This window comes from Octopus sinensis, linkage group LG9 (assembly GCF_006345805.1).
Source record: "Octopus sinensis linkage group LG9, ASM634580v1, whole genome shotgun sequence".
NCBI classification, from domain to species: domain Eukaryota; kingdom Metazoa; phylum Mollusca; class Cephalopoda; order Octopoda; family Octopodidae; genus Octopus; species Octopus sinensis.
In genome coordinates this window covers 98,136,133-98,150,193 of record NC_043005.1, presented here as the reverse complement: position 1 = coordinate 98,150,193, position 14,061 = coordinate 98,136,133, and the positions used below count along the sequence as shown (strand labels likewise).

At 40.3% G+C, this 14,061-nt stretch overlaps 1 pseudogene; it reads right to left on the bottom strand.

Moving 5' to 3' along the window:
* Positions 1–8,731: 8,731 nt before the first annotated feature.
* On the bottom strand, positions 8,732–8,856 carry LOC115216016 (annotated as a pseudogene).
* Between the last annotated feature and the right edge of the window lie 5,205 nt (positions 8,857–14,061).

Sequence of the window (14,061 nt, the reverse complement as noted above, 5' to 3'; positions counted from 1 at the left end):
TCAGCAACTCTTAGCAGGAAAAAATGTTTCTGAAAGTCATGGGAGCTGTGCTGTTTTCTGACTTTGTAAACATGTCCATGGGTGTTAGACAGGTGGAGTTTGAAAAGGTGCTCAGAGTTATTGTTTTTAAGATGGTTAATAATTTTATTTTGTTTTTTTAACAGAGGACTTGTGGTTGTTAAATCTTATGCTGAAGGAACCTTCTGCTTCATATACAACAGTCTCTGTGCTGCATTAGTTTTTCAGTGGACATGCAGTGCTGCCATCTGCATGAGCATCCTGGCTCTGTTTCAGCTATAGCCCTACTAACTAAGACTTTCTTTATACTAGGTTTACGCAGGCTTTCTTTATACAGTCTGTTCCGTTGTTTTTTGCAACACTCACAAACCAAATGTAACACTTTCTGACCTCCAGTGGCAAAGGGTCTATGGATTACCTCTCCTACAAGGCCTTCTGATGAGTGCTGACATGCCAAACTTTCATGTAGGGAGTCAATTGCTAAAATCAGCTGAAATGGGTCTATAATTTTGTGTTACATAAATCATTAGTATATCAACTCTATTGACAAACATATGAGTGTCTGATTTTCCTGACTCATAGATTCTTAAAGGTATATATATACACATACATATATCATCATCATCATCGTTTAACGTCCGCTTTCCATGCTGGCATGGGTTGGATGATTTGACTACATGCCCTTCCTAATGCCAATCACTCCAAGAGTGCTGTGAGTGCTTTTTACATGTCTATTCAACAAATAACTCATCCCGTTTAAGGCTCAGACAATATATAATATATATTGTATATGTTTTGTTTACAAATTAACCAACCATAATGGTTTTTTATCTTCACTTTGAAGAGAGGTTATAAGGTTAAGTGCTTTATGGATGTGAAACCATTGGTTGCTCTATGACTGGCCATATAATTAACCACCTGTAAATACATTACTGCTCTAATATATGTATATTACCTTCATTTTAAAACCTATGAGGTATTTTATGTGGTTGTGTATAGTACATGTGCGTATGAGTCAGTGTGTGTATATATGCATGCATGCATATATACCTACATACTCCCATCCTCACACACACACATATATGCACACGCATGCACATATACATACATATATACATTATATAGGAGTAGGTGTGTGGTAAGAAGCTTACTTCTAAACCACATGGTTCCAAGTTCAGTCTCACTGCATGGTACCTTGAGCAAGTGCCTTCTACTATAGCCTCAGACAGACCAAAGCCTTGTGAGTGGATTTGGTAGATGGAAACAGAATATATATATGTGTGTGTGTGTATTTGTCTATGTCCACCCCCACCATTACCTGACAACCGATGTTGGAGTGTTTACATCCCCATAACTTAGCGGTTCAGCAAAGAGGCCAATAGAATAAGTACTAGGCTTCCAAAGAATAGGGGTTGATTTGTTTGACTAAAGGTGGTGCTTCAGCATACTCACAATCAAATGACTGAAACAAGAATAAAAGAATAAAAGAATATACATATATATATATATATATATATATTATACACACACAGACTCACACACATACATACATATATATATATATATATATATATATATATATATATATATATATCATATATTACACACACATACACAGATGCACATGCCTCAGATAAGTTCCTAAAAATTATTAAATATAAAACTTTTCAGACACTCAACAATAAAGGTACAACATATTTCACCATACTTAAAATACTAATAGACTTTTATAACCTGGAGATATGAATTACAAAAGAAATGAATTTAATCAAAAGAGAATTTTATTTCATTTTCAAGAGAAGAATAAAATCTTGCTTAATTTTCTATGGTGACTTTCTATAAATTCTTATACTTGAATAGAGAAAAAGAAAATTAATTTTTTTTAATCAATTACTGAAATATTTGATGAAATTGAAATTTATTTAAAAAAAATAAATGGTGTTGCTTTAATTAAATGATTGTAGTAATTATGCATTGAATGCTTTAAAATATGATAAATTATTATTTGTGAGTTCCCAGAGAGGAAAATTTGAGATTCCTCCACCTGCAGCCCTAATGATTTGCTTTTGTTACCTTGGTGCTTTGATTACCAACTGCAATTAATTCTCATAAATATACATTCCTAATAAACTTGTGTGAAGGGATATCATCATACAGGATCTCATTCGCCTCCTTAATACAGTATTTATTTGAGGAAAACCAGTTAAACCGTTTAGCATTTAAACTAGCCATCCATGACCAGCCCAAATATTCTGCCTGTTTTATATTCAAACTGGCCAGATCCAGGCTCTCACTCCTACCCCACAGTGTCATTCTAGATATAAACAACCACATCTTTGAAAGCTCAACGCTAAGAGATAATACAGGATTAATTTTATAAAATGGGAATAAATAACTATTATATTTGGCAGAGTAATCTGAATGCTAAGGGGTTAAGTTGTTGCTCTTTCTTAGTTCTTTCTTCCTTGTGGTCACATCAACAATATATTTTGGTTAGTCCACATTACTCTACAAGGAGCAAAGTGCCAGTTTCCTGGTTTCTCTGGCGTATATATTCCTCCCTTGACAGGACACCGATCCATTGCAGGATTATTACTCGTTTTTGCCATTTCTGATCAATGTGAAATGAAGTGTCTTGCTCAAGGACACAATGCATCACCTGATCCAGGAATTGAAACCACAATCTTACAGTCATGAGCTCAGCACCCTAACCTCTAAGCCATGTGCCTCCACACAGTATATTGTAGGATTATTAAATAAATGTGATTAAGTTTCTATATTATCTAAATCAGCATGATTAGCATGAAAAAAACTGGAAGAAATGTGGGAATATTGAAATCAAGGAGAAAAACAACTAGAGAGAGAGAGGAGTAGAGAGAGAGAGAGGGAGGGTAGGACAAAATGTGAGAAAGAGAGAACTGATGTTCTCAAAGCAGGCCAACACTTATGCCTCAGCATGGCTATAGCCAGTGTTATTGCCTTAAAAATACAGAGGAATTAAGTAGGCTAGTTATCCACTTAAACATGAGTGTCACCACACTGTCAAGACAAGACTAACTCATTACTACGTTATCTACATTCTGATTTTAATTAAAATTTAGGGTAGGAGGGTGTTGTCTCCCTTACTTTTCTTGATTAAAAATGATCATCAAGTAGTTAATTATTCTTCCTCTTTAACACAAGTGTAATTCTAATTAATCAAAATTTATTTGATTACTATATGCTAATATACTTTAAGTATATTAGCACCAGTCTTACCAATTGCATATTCCTCAACAGTTATGAAAATGAACCCAGTGCCTTGTCAAAAGAAACCAAAAATGTAAATGGCAATCCTATTTTGAAAGAAAATTCAAGAACTTAAGATTGCTGTTAAAGATGTTCTATAAATTATAAAATATTCTTAAAACATCAAGATATGGTAACAGTAAAAATATCAATCAATGATCTCTCCAGAAAATATAGCTGCTCACCAATCAGCTGGAAATAAAAATAATTATCTGAATGCAGATTATAAATTATAGACGTTCATGATAAAACAGGTGATAAATTAAGGATAGGATGTTTACCAATAAGATGAATAAGAAGTAAAAGATAATTACCAGGGCAACAAACTTTGATTTCTTATAAGATAATCATTATGCATTGTATTGTAAATTGAAGACTGCTGCAGTAAAACTGTATTATGATTTAAGGATGGTCACCAAAACAATTTGTCACAGAATGAAAAATGTTCACAAACAATGGCATAAAGTGTGTAGTGAATCAGAATAAGTTGAAATTTGAATTGTGTTTTTAAGAGGTGAACATAAACATTTCATAAAACGAGTGTCAGTTGTTTAAAATGACATTGTGCTCACATGTGAAGAATCAAAGGCTGCGAGCTGGCAGAAATGTTAGCATACTGGGCGAAATGCGTAGCTGTATTTTGTCTGCCGTTACGTTCTGAGTTCAAATTCTGCCGAGGTCAACTTTGCCTTTCATCCTTTCGGGGTCGATAAATTAAGTACCAGTTACGCACTGGGGTCGATATAATCGACTTAATCCGTTTGTCTGTCCTTGTTTGTTTTCTCTGTGTTTAGCCCCTTGTGGGTAGTAAAGAAATAGGTATGTGAGGAATCAGTTGTAGATTGCAAGAGAGAGACAGCTAGGTTGGTATAGACAAGTGATCCAGATGAATGATGACAGGTGGATGAAAAAATACCAGGAAAGAAATGTGGAAGGAACCAGTGGAAGAGAATGACCAAGGAAGACATGGGCAGAAGTGGTGAAGGCTAGTCTCAGAATGTTCAACCTCATGAAGATGACAAGGAAACACTATGGGTATTGGGATGTTGGAGGGGATCTGTCTAACTCATCTAAGCATGGAAAAAAAAAAGATGCAAAAATGATGAGGATGTAAGAAATTGATTTAGAAGTAGCATTTAGCTAGTTTAACCCTTTAGTATTCAAACTGGCCATATCCGGCCGAAATATTTTACATGTTTTATGTTCATACATGCCAGATCTAGCCTCTAATCTCAATCCTACTATGGTGCAGGAGTGACTGTGTGATAAGTAGCTTGCTTACCAACCACATGGTTCCGGGTTCATTCCCACTGCGTGGCACCTTGGGCAAGTGTCTTCTACTATAGCCTCGGGCCGACCAAAGCCTTGTGAGTGGATTTGGTAAACAGAAACTGAAAGAAGCCCGTCATATATATGTATATCTATATACGTATTTGTGTGTCTGTGTTTGTCCCCCCAACATCGCTTGACAATCGATGCTGGTGTGTTTACATCCCCGTAACTTGACGGTTCAGCAAAAGAGACCGATAGAATAAGTACTAGGCTTACAAAGAATAAGTCCTAGGATTGATTTGCTCAACTAAAAAGGCGGTGCTCAAGCCTGGCCATGGTCAAATGGCTGAAACAAGTAAAAGAGTTATGTCATTTTAAAAATAAACAATCACATCATTGAAATCTCAAAGTTATGACAATGTATGATTATTCAAAACAAGGTGAATAAATATTAGATTTGACGGAGTAATCTGAATGCTAAAGAGTTAAGGGAAAGATAGAAGGAGAACTCCAGAATAACAACCAAACTAGCAATACACTCTCCACTCACCTACTGCTATTATCTGTCGGCATTTATGTAAATAGTGTTGAAAAAATGCTTATAAAAGGACAGAAAACCATAAAGTAAGTTTAGAAAGAGTAGCACTGGTTTGAAAGTAATCTTATAATAGTACTAAAATAAACAGTCAAGCAATACACTCAAGGTTAGTTAGGTACCACCATCTGTGTGCTTTTAAACAGGGAAATGTGAAAAAAAATTTATAGAATATCATTAATGACTTCTGGCACATTCCACTACTTTCTCAATTAGCCTTTAACCAGTTTCCCACTGGGTTAAGCTAATTAGTCAACAGACTCGAGATCAAAGGCATTCCAGTTGTAACCATGATATTTGTTTCTTAGAACTATGTAAGGCTATGTAGCCTAATGTATCCTTCACAATTTCAAGGCATGATATCTGGGAGATACAGCTACTATGTCAAGCAGGTTAATTGACTACATTGAGGTTTCCTCAATAGCAAAATTGCTTATTTTTGTTGCTCCCGGAGATAGCTATGTTCGATTGTGACCATATGTAAACATAGACATACTATTTGTCTAAAGTATTCCAATATTTTTGTAAATATAGATAATGTAGTAAGAGGAGAAACAGTCTGGAAAAGAAGAGAAGAAGCTTTTTTCAAACTAGAGACCTGCTCCAAGTGTTAGCAACAGAGTGAACTCTTCCTAAAAGCAAACACAGGGCAGGTGATGGAGGTGAACAGGGTGACAGATTAAGTCCACCACACGTAAATAGCCTCAATTACTTTGATAAGCCACCACACAAATTCTTTCAAAATTTCAATCAATAACAGTAACAACATCGAGTCAAGTGCAACAGCCAGCCTCTTCACCAGTTCTTCATTACTGAATTTACCTGGCTCATCTTTTCAATCCTGCAAAACTCTAGTGAATTCAGAAAATACAGCACTGGCCCCCAAGGTAAAACTCGATTAACTAAAAATGGCTGTTAAGAAGGAGAATTACATAATTTCAGAATCAATACTAAACGACGTGCCACAAATTAAAAATTACCAACAGGCAAAGGACTACTAATTAAAGACATTTGTAAATTAACTCAGTTAATTTGTAAATTAACTCAGTTAAGCTGATTCATTGATTTATGTTATTGGTTGTGCGGTCGAGAAATTCACTTGATAACCAAAAGGGCTCAGGTTCAGTCCCACTATAGGACATCTCATGCAAGGATCTTCTACTATAACCTTTGTTTAATACTTTGAGGATGAAATTTAGTGGACAGAAATTGCAGAGGCCTGTGGAACACACACACACACACACACACTTGGAGTATGGGATTCAAGCCTCTTCTCCTTATCTCCTCAAAGACATACAGCATCTCGAAAGAGTCCAGAAGCTGGCTACCCGCATGGTTCATGGTCTCAAAAATTTGTCCTACGAAGAAAGGCTGAGGACGCTCGACCTTTATTCTCTTGAAAAACGCCGCTGCCGTGGTGATCTCATTCTCGCCCACAACATCATAAGCGGAAAGTGTAACCTCTCGAAAGAGCTGTTCTTCACTCCTGCTCCAGAGCGTCGGCTGCGGGGTCATTCCGAAAAGCTCTACCTGCGACGATTTCATCTCAATCGAAGGAGAGGAGCTTTCTCCGTCCGGGTTGCGGATCCGTGGAACAAGCTGCCAGACGAGATGGTGAAGATGCCGACGACCGCTTTGTTCAAAGCCTCCCTGGACCTCAAGTGGCCTGAACTCTTTACATGAACACCACCCTGTACTTAACTCCATGTTCCCCTACATGGCCTTGCTATTTGCTTTTGAGCCAAATTAACTAACTAACACACACATGCGCGTGCATATTCACCCAATTCACTCTGTAAGTTCAGGCAGTGCATCCATTACATAAACCTTCCTCGTTTAAAGCATTCTGAGAGACCAATGTAATAGATGCATTGCCTATTATATATTAAGCAAACCTGGAATGTACATAGTGAAGGATTTCAAATATATCAGTCGTTAGTTTAACTTCATTATATATACATAGATATGTACACACATACACACACATGCACACACACACAAACACACACACACACACACATATGTTTATACTATTTGTTCAATTTGATTCAAAGATCAAGTGGAACAGTATTCACAAAGAATTCAATACGTGGTGCGCAATACAAGGAATTGCTAATTCACCTTCACTTCCCAAATATAGTTATGAGTTACCTGTAATTGATATATAATATCTTCAATGCCATTTTCCTTTTTCTCTTTTCCTTGTGGTCATGGTTGGGTTTTCTCATTTATTATTTCACTTGTTTTCCAAAGCATAAAAATACAGGATGCTTTACTTACAGAGGATGTAAACTTTCATGCATACGCACACACACACACACGTAGACAGACACACACATGTAGACACACACACGTACATACACACACACACAAATACACACACACACACAAACACACACACACAAACACACACACACACACAAAAACACACATACGCACGTACACACACATGCACACACACACACACACACACAAACACACACGTGCACACACACACACATATACATACTGTGAAGATGCAATGAGCCGGAAGGAAAGGGCTATGACCTCAACGGTCAAAGAATCTGATTGGAACAGGAAGGGAAGAGAGAAGTGAGGGAAGCAAGGCCAGGGTTGCTCTCTTTCAGTCTGGGGCACTCACAGTGAACAGATATCAATGGAGCAAGCTAGAGGGAATGGTACTAGCAGGTACTAAGGCGGCGAGCTGGCAGAAACGTTAGCACGCCGGGCGAAATGCTTAGCGGTATTTCGTCTGCCGCTACGTTCTGAGTTCAAATTCCGCCGAGGTCGACTTTGCCTTTCATCCTTTCGGGGTCGATAAATTAAGTACCAGTTACGCACTGGGGTCGATGTAATTGACTTAATACCTATGTCTGTCCTTGTTTGTCCCCTCTGTGTTTAGTCCCTTGTGGGTAATAAAGAAATAGGTACTAGCAGCTTCTAACGTGAGGTGCGATGGGTAGGGCACATGTTTTGGACTTAGTACAGCTGGACAGCCAACAACAAGAAGGTGGGTGAACCATATCTTATTTCCCCACATTACAGTTCCCTCATACTACAAACTATTTTGGCACTCATGGATACATATATTTCTCCATTGTTGCTATCCCCTTCCACAATATGGTGGTGAAGATAAGGATCAGCAGTGATGCCATCAGTCCTTTCTATGGCAAAGGAGATGTAGTGGCCTGGATCTGTAAGATCAAGGTAGTGGCCAGGCTATGAGGCACTGATGGTGTAGCTGGTTCATTGCCCTGTACCCGGGGGGAAGCGCGCTGGTGCTGTGCCTTGAGATGGACAAGGAAGACCAATTGAGCAGAGCAAAGTTCAAGCAGTGCTTGAGGGAAGCTTATATGGAGGGAACATATGCCATGTTTGCTAAGATGGGAATGGTCAGGTGGATAGGGAAACAGATCGATGAGTATGCCACAGAAGTTTGGAGACTGGCCATGCTATCCAGTTTTACCAGAGAGGGTTTAGAGAAGGCAGCATGGCTGGCTTTTGTAAATTGCTTTCCTGGTGACATTTCAGTCTGACTGCAACTACTGCCAGGCAGCGAGAAAATGGGCTGAATCCTGGAAGTACTGCAATGCCAGGCCAACCCATGGTAAAGGTGGAGCAAGCCCCTAAATCTTTGCCTCATTCTAAAAATCAGTTTATTATTGATGGCTCCAAATGGGGACTTTCCTGCCATGTGGGCAACCTGGGTTTATTTCCCAGCCAGCTGATGCAATGCTAAAGTATAAATATACATATATGTTAAATGATGATGATGATGATGATGATGATGATGGTAATAATAAATGCATGTCAACTATACATAATAAATGTATAATTACGTATATTTATATATAAATACATGCATGCTTACATACTCACACACACACATACAAATACGCATGCACACGCGCACACACACACATGCTACACACACACACACACACACACACACACATACAGACCTTGAAGAGAGGAGGCTTGACATTGATGAGGTCACAAATAATGATGAAAGGGCTTTGACAAACTGACAACTGATTGATTATTTAACAAACACATTAAACAAATGATCAAGTAGTTAGTTGGTTACCTATTTAGCACAATGACCCTCCCAAGACACAAGATTTATTTCAACACACAAATTCACATCAGGAACCTTGCAAGCCAAATACAAAACTGAGGTAAGATATATTGATATATATATACATTGTTGTGTCTGGGGAGAGCCATTTTCTTTTTGTGCCTTGTAATATAACACATTCACTGGTAAAATTTCCATTTATTTCTTATTTTTATTTTCCTAAAATTTTCGTTGCATCTTGCAACCTTTTCAAGAGTCAAGACTCTTCAAAAGGTTGCAAGACGCAATGAAAATTTGAGGAAAATAAAAATAAGAAATAAGTGGAAATTTTACCGGTGAGTGTGTTATATTACAAGGCACAAAAAGAAAATGGCTCTCCCCAGACACAACAGAATATGCTTCAACACACAAACTCACATAAAGAATCTTGCAAACCAAATCCAAAAATTAAATACATATATATATATATATCATCATCATCGTTTAACGTTCGTTTTCCGCGCTAGCACGGGTTGGACGGTTTGACCGGGGTCTGGGAAGCTAGGGGCTGCACCAGGCTCCAGTCTGATCTGGCAGAGTTTCTACAGCTGGATGCCCTTCCTAATGCCAACCACTCAGCGAGTGTAGTGGGTACTTTTTACATGCCACCTGCACATGTGCCGGGGGGGGATCCGGCATCGGCCATGATCGGTTGGAGCTTTTAACGTGCCACCGGCACAGAAGCCAGCCAAGGCGGCGCTGGCAATGGCCACGTTCGGATGGTACTTTTTATGTGCCACCGGCACTGGAGCCAGTCGAGGCAGTGCTGGCATCGGCCACATTCGGACGGTGCTTTTTATGTGCCACCGGAACAGAAGCCAGTCAAGGCGGCGCTGGCATAGGCCACGTTCGGATGGTGCTTTTTATGTGTTACCGGCACAGAAGCCAGTCGAGGCGGCACTGGCAACGGCCACGTTCGGATGGTGCTTTTTATGTGCCACCAGCACAGGTATCACAACTACTATTTCCATTGATATTTATTTCGATGTTCATGTTCATGACTCAACAGGTCTCCTCAAGCACAGCGGGATGTTCTGGAATCCAGGGTACTTTGAATGAGCAGGGGCTATGCGGAACTGGTGCAGGAAGCAGCCCGGGTCTTTGCAGTCACAGCATATCTCCAGAGATCTCGGTCCTTCACCATTGCCTCAGTGAGGCCCAACGCTCTGAGGTCATGCTTGACTACCTCATCCCATGTCTTCCTGGGTCTGCCTCTCCCCCTGATACCTTCAACTGTTTGGGAGTGGCACTTCTTCACACATCTCTCCTCATCCATCCGCAGTACATGACCATACCATCGCAAGTGTCACTCTTGCACACCACATCTGATGCTTTTTATGTCCAGCATTTCTCTCAGGGTGCTTACACTCTGTCGTGCGTGCACACTGACATTACACATCCAGTGGATCATGCTAGCTTCATTTCTTTCAAGTCTACGCATGTCCTCTGCAGTCACGGCCCATGTTTCACTACCGTGAAGCATGGCAGTTCGCACGTATGCATCATACAATCTACCTTTCACTCTGAGCGAGAGACCCTTTGTCGCCAGTAGGGGTAGGAGTTTTCTGAACTTTGCCCAGGCTATTCATATTCTAGTGGCGATACTCTCTGAGCATCCACCTCCACTACTAACTTGGTCACCCAGGTAGCGGAAACTATCAACTACTTCTAGTTTCTCCCCCTGGAGTGTGATGGAATCTGTTTTCTGAGTGTCTGTGGTGTCTATTGCCCCTGTGCATCTGCTGCACATGAAAGCTATCTTATCAGTTAATTTCCCTTTGATGTTGCTGCACCTCTTATGCATCCATAGCTTACACTGGGTACATCTTATGGAGTTTCTACCTACACTTTTCCTACAGATCGAGCAGGGCCACCTGCCCGAGGGTGTGTGTGCTGAGTTCGCCTTTCTGCTTACTATAACTTTGGTCTTTGCTACATTTACTCTAAGGCCCTTTGATTCCAACCCTTGCTTCCACACCCAAAATTTCTTTTCTAGTTCCGGTAGTGATTCTGCTATGAGAGCCAGTCATCAGCATAGAGGAGCTCCCAGGGGCATCTTGTTATGAATTCCTCTGTTATTGTCTGGAGGACTATGATGAATAAAAGGGGACTGAGGGCTGAGCCTTGGTGTACACCTACTTCTACCCGGAATTCTTCACTATATTCGTTGCCAATCCTAACCTTGCTGACAGCCTCTCTGTATAGAGCCTGTACAGCCCTTATTAGCCATTCGTCAATCTCCAGTTTCCACATTGACCACCAGAAAAGGGATCGGGGAACCCTGTCAAAGGCTTTCTCCAAGTCCACAAAAGCTATGTAGAGGGGTGTATCTTTAGCTAGGTACTTCTCCTGCAGTTGTCGAACCAGGAATATAGCATCAGTGGTGCTTCTACCCGGCACAAAACCGAACTGCATCTCATCTAAGCAAATTCTCTCCCTAATGAGATGGGTTCTGACCCTCTCTGTGACCTTCATCACCTGATCCAACAGTTTAATACCCCTGTAGTTATTTCTATCTAGAGCATCACCCTTACCCTTGTAGCAGTTGACTATGGTGCTGCTACGCCAGTCATTGGGTATGACTCCATTATGAACTACCTGGTTTACAATGCAGATGACTAGGCCATAGCCCACATAGCCAGCTGTTTTAAGCATCTCAGCAGTGATTCCTGATGGGCCGGGGGCTTTACTTGGTTTCATATCCTTAATTGCCTTAACTACAAAGGAGCTGTCTATTCGGATAGCTGGTCCCTCTACTGGGTCAACATTTGGCAGGCTCTCCTCCTCCCATTCATTCTCCTCATTCAGCAGTCTTTCCTAATGGCTTCTCCAAGCCTCTTTCTTTTCACCAACATTAAAAGCAAGTGCCCCATCATCCATGCGGACACATTTCTCTCCTGTAACATCACTATTTTCTCTCACACACTGTCTGGCAATCCGAAATACCTCAGCTCTTTGGTCCTCACGTCGCTGGACATTGGCAAACTTCTTTTCTGCTACATCTTTGGCTATGTATACCTGCTGCCCAGCCTCCCTTTTGGCTACCTGGTACAGTTCCCTGCTACCCCCATCCCTCCAGGCTTTCCAGGCCTGTCTCTTTGCACTAATGGCTTTGTCTACTGAACTATTCCACCACCACGTAACTCTAGGTCTGGAAGGGACTTTGCACCATCCACAGACTTAATCTCTGGCACTCAGCAAGCTGTCCCGTAAGAATTCCCAGCTACCTTCTATGTCCAACGTCTGAAGCTCCTCCTCCCTCTCATCAAATTTCTTGATGAGGATGTCCCTAAATATCTGACCATGTGAAGGGTTCTTTAGCTTCCAAATCCTTCTTTTCTGGATTGGTTTGTTTCTTGGAGTCCTTCTGGCCTCAAGCTCAAAGTCACTGATGATTAGCCTATGCTGAGGGATAATTCTTCACCCGGGAGGATCTTTGTATTTAAGAGCGACCCTGCATCCCGCTGTCTGGTGAAGATGAAGTCTATTTGGCTAGCGGAGTCTCCTGACTGATAGGTTATAAGGTGGCAGCCAGGCTTCTTGAAGTTAGTGTTGCAGATTAAAAGGTTACATGCATCACAGAATTCCAGTAGTCTAGTTCCCTCATCATTTCTGGTGCCAATACCATGGCCACCGTGTACCCCAGTGAAGATACCTGATTCCCGCCCAACATGCCCATTAAAGTCTCCACCCACAAAGATGAGGTCCTTGCCACTAGTCTTTGAGGTAGCCTGTAGAAGGGTATCATAAAAGTGGTCCTTCTGATCATTTGGTAGTCCCGCTTGTGGGGCATAGGCGGAGATAATCGTAGCTGTGCCACTCTGTAGGACTAACCTGAGCTTAAGCACTCTATCGTAAACCCTGACAACCTCTATGACCTTATCCACCCATTTCTCCGCAAGGAGAATGACTACACCCCCTACACCATCCATGTTACCTTGCCAGAAGACTTTATACCTATGTGCCTTGCCTGTGAGGACCCTAGCTGAAGCACCTCTCCATCTTACCTCTTGTATGCAGCATACATCAACCCGTCTTCTCTCATATATATATATATAGATAGATAGATAGATAGATAGATAGATAGATAGATATAGATAGACCCACATCCATACATATATAATATCCACATACATATATACCCATGCACATATCAATGCATACATCGACACACACATATATATATAGTTATATATATATATATATACTGAAGTATTGTGGATGAAATTTCTTTTTAATGTAATGATGTTTTTTTTCTTTCTTTTAGTTCTTTATTATTTTGGCAAATGAAACCAATTACAATTTCCTGCAAAATGGAAATAGGAAACAAAAATATGTAAAATTGCATTTTTTTTCCCTGAAAATTATAAATGTAAAGGAAAAGAAATATGTTCAAAAAATATTCTCCAAAGATTAAAATGAAATTTACTTTGAATAGCGTGCTAGTCTCTTGCCCACCACACACACACACACACATATATATACACATCCAATATTTCCCTCACTCTCACTATTTCATACTCTCTCTCTCCCTCTCTTTCTTCTACGTAATACTTCTCTCCTCTCACCGACACTATTATAGTTAACACAAATCTCTTTTCACTATAATTAATTGGTAACTGAAGTGGTTTTATGACGGTACTTATGGTTAGCAGCTGACGATGATGATGATGATAGCTAATGTGGATGGTGATGACAGCAACAACAACAATGAGGAGGACCAAGATAGCGGTGGAGGTGAGGGGTGTGTGGTTGTGGTGGTTAGTGGGGG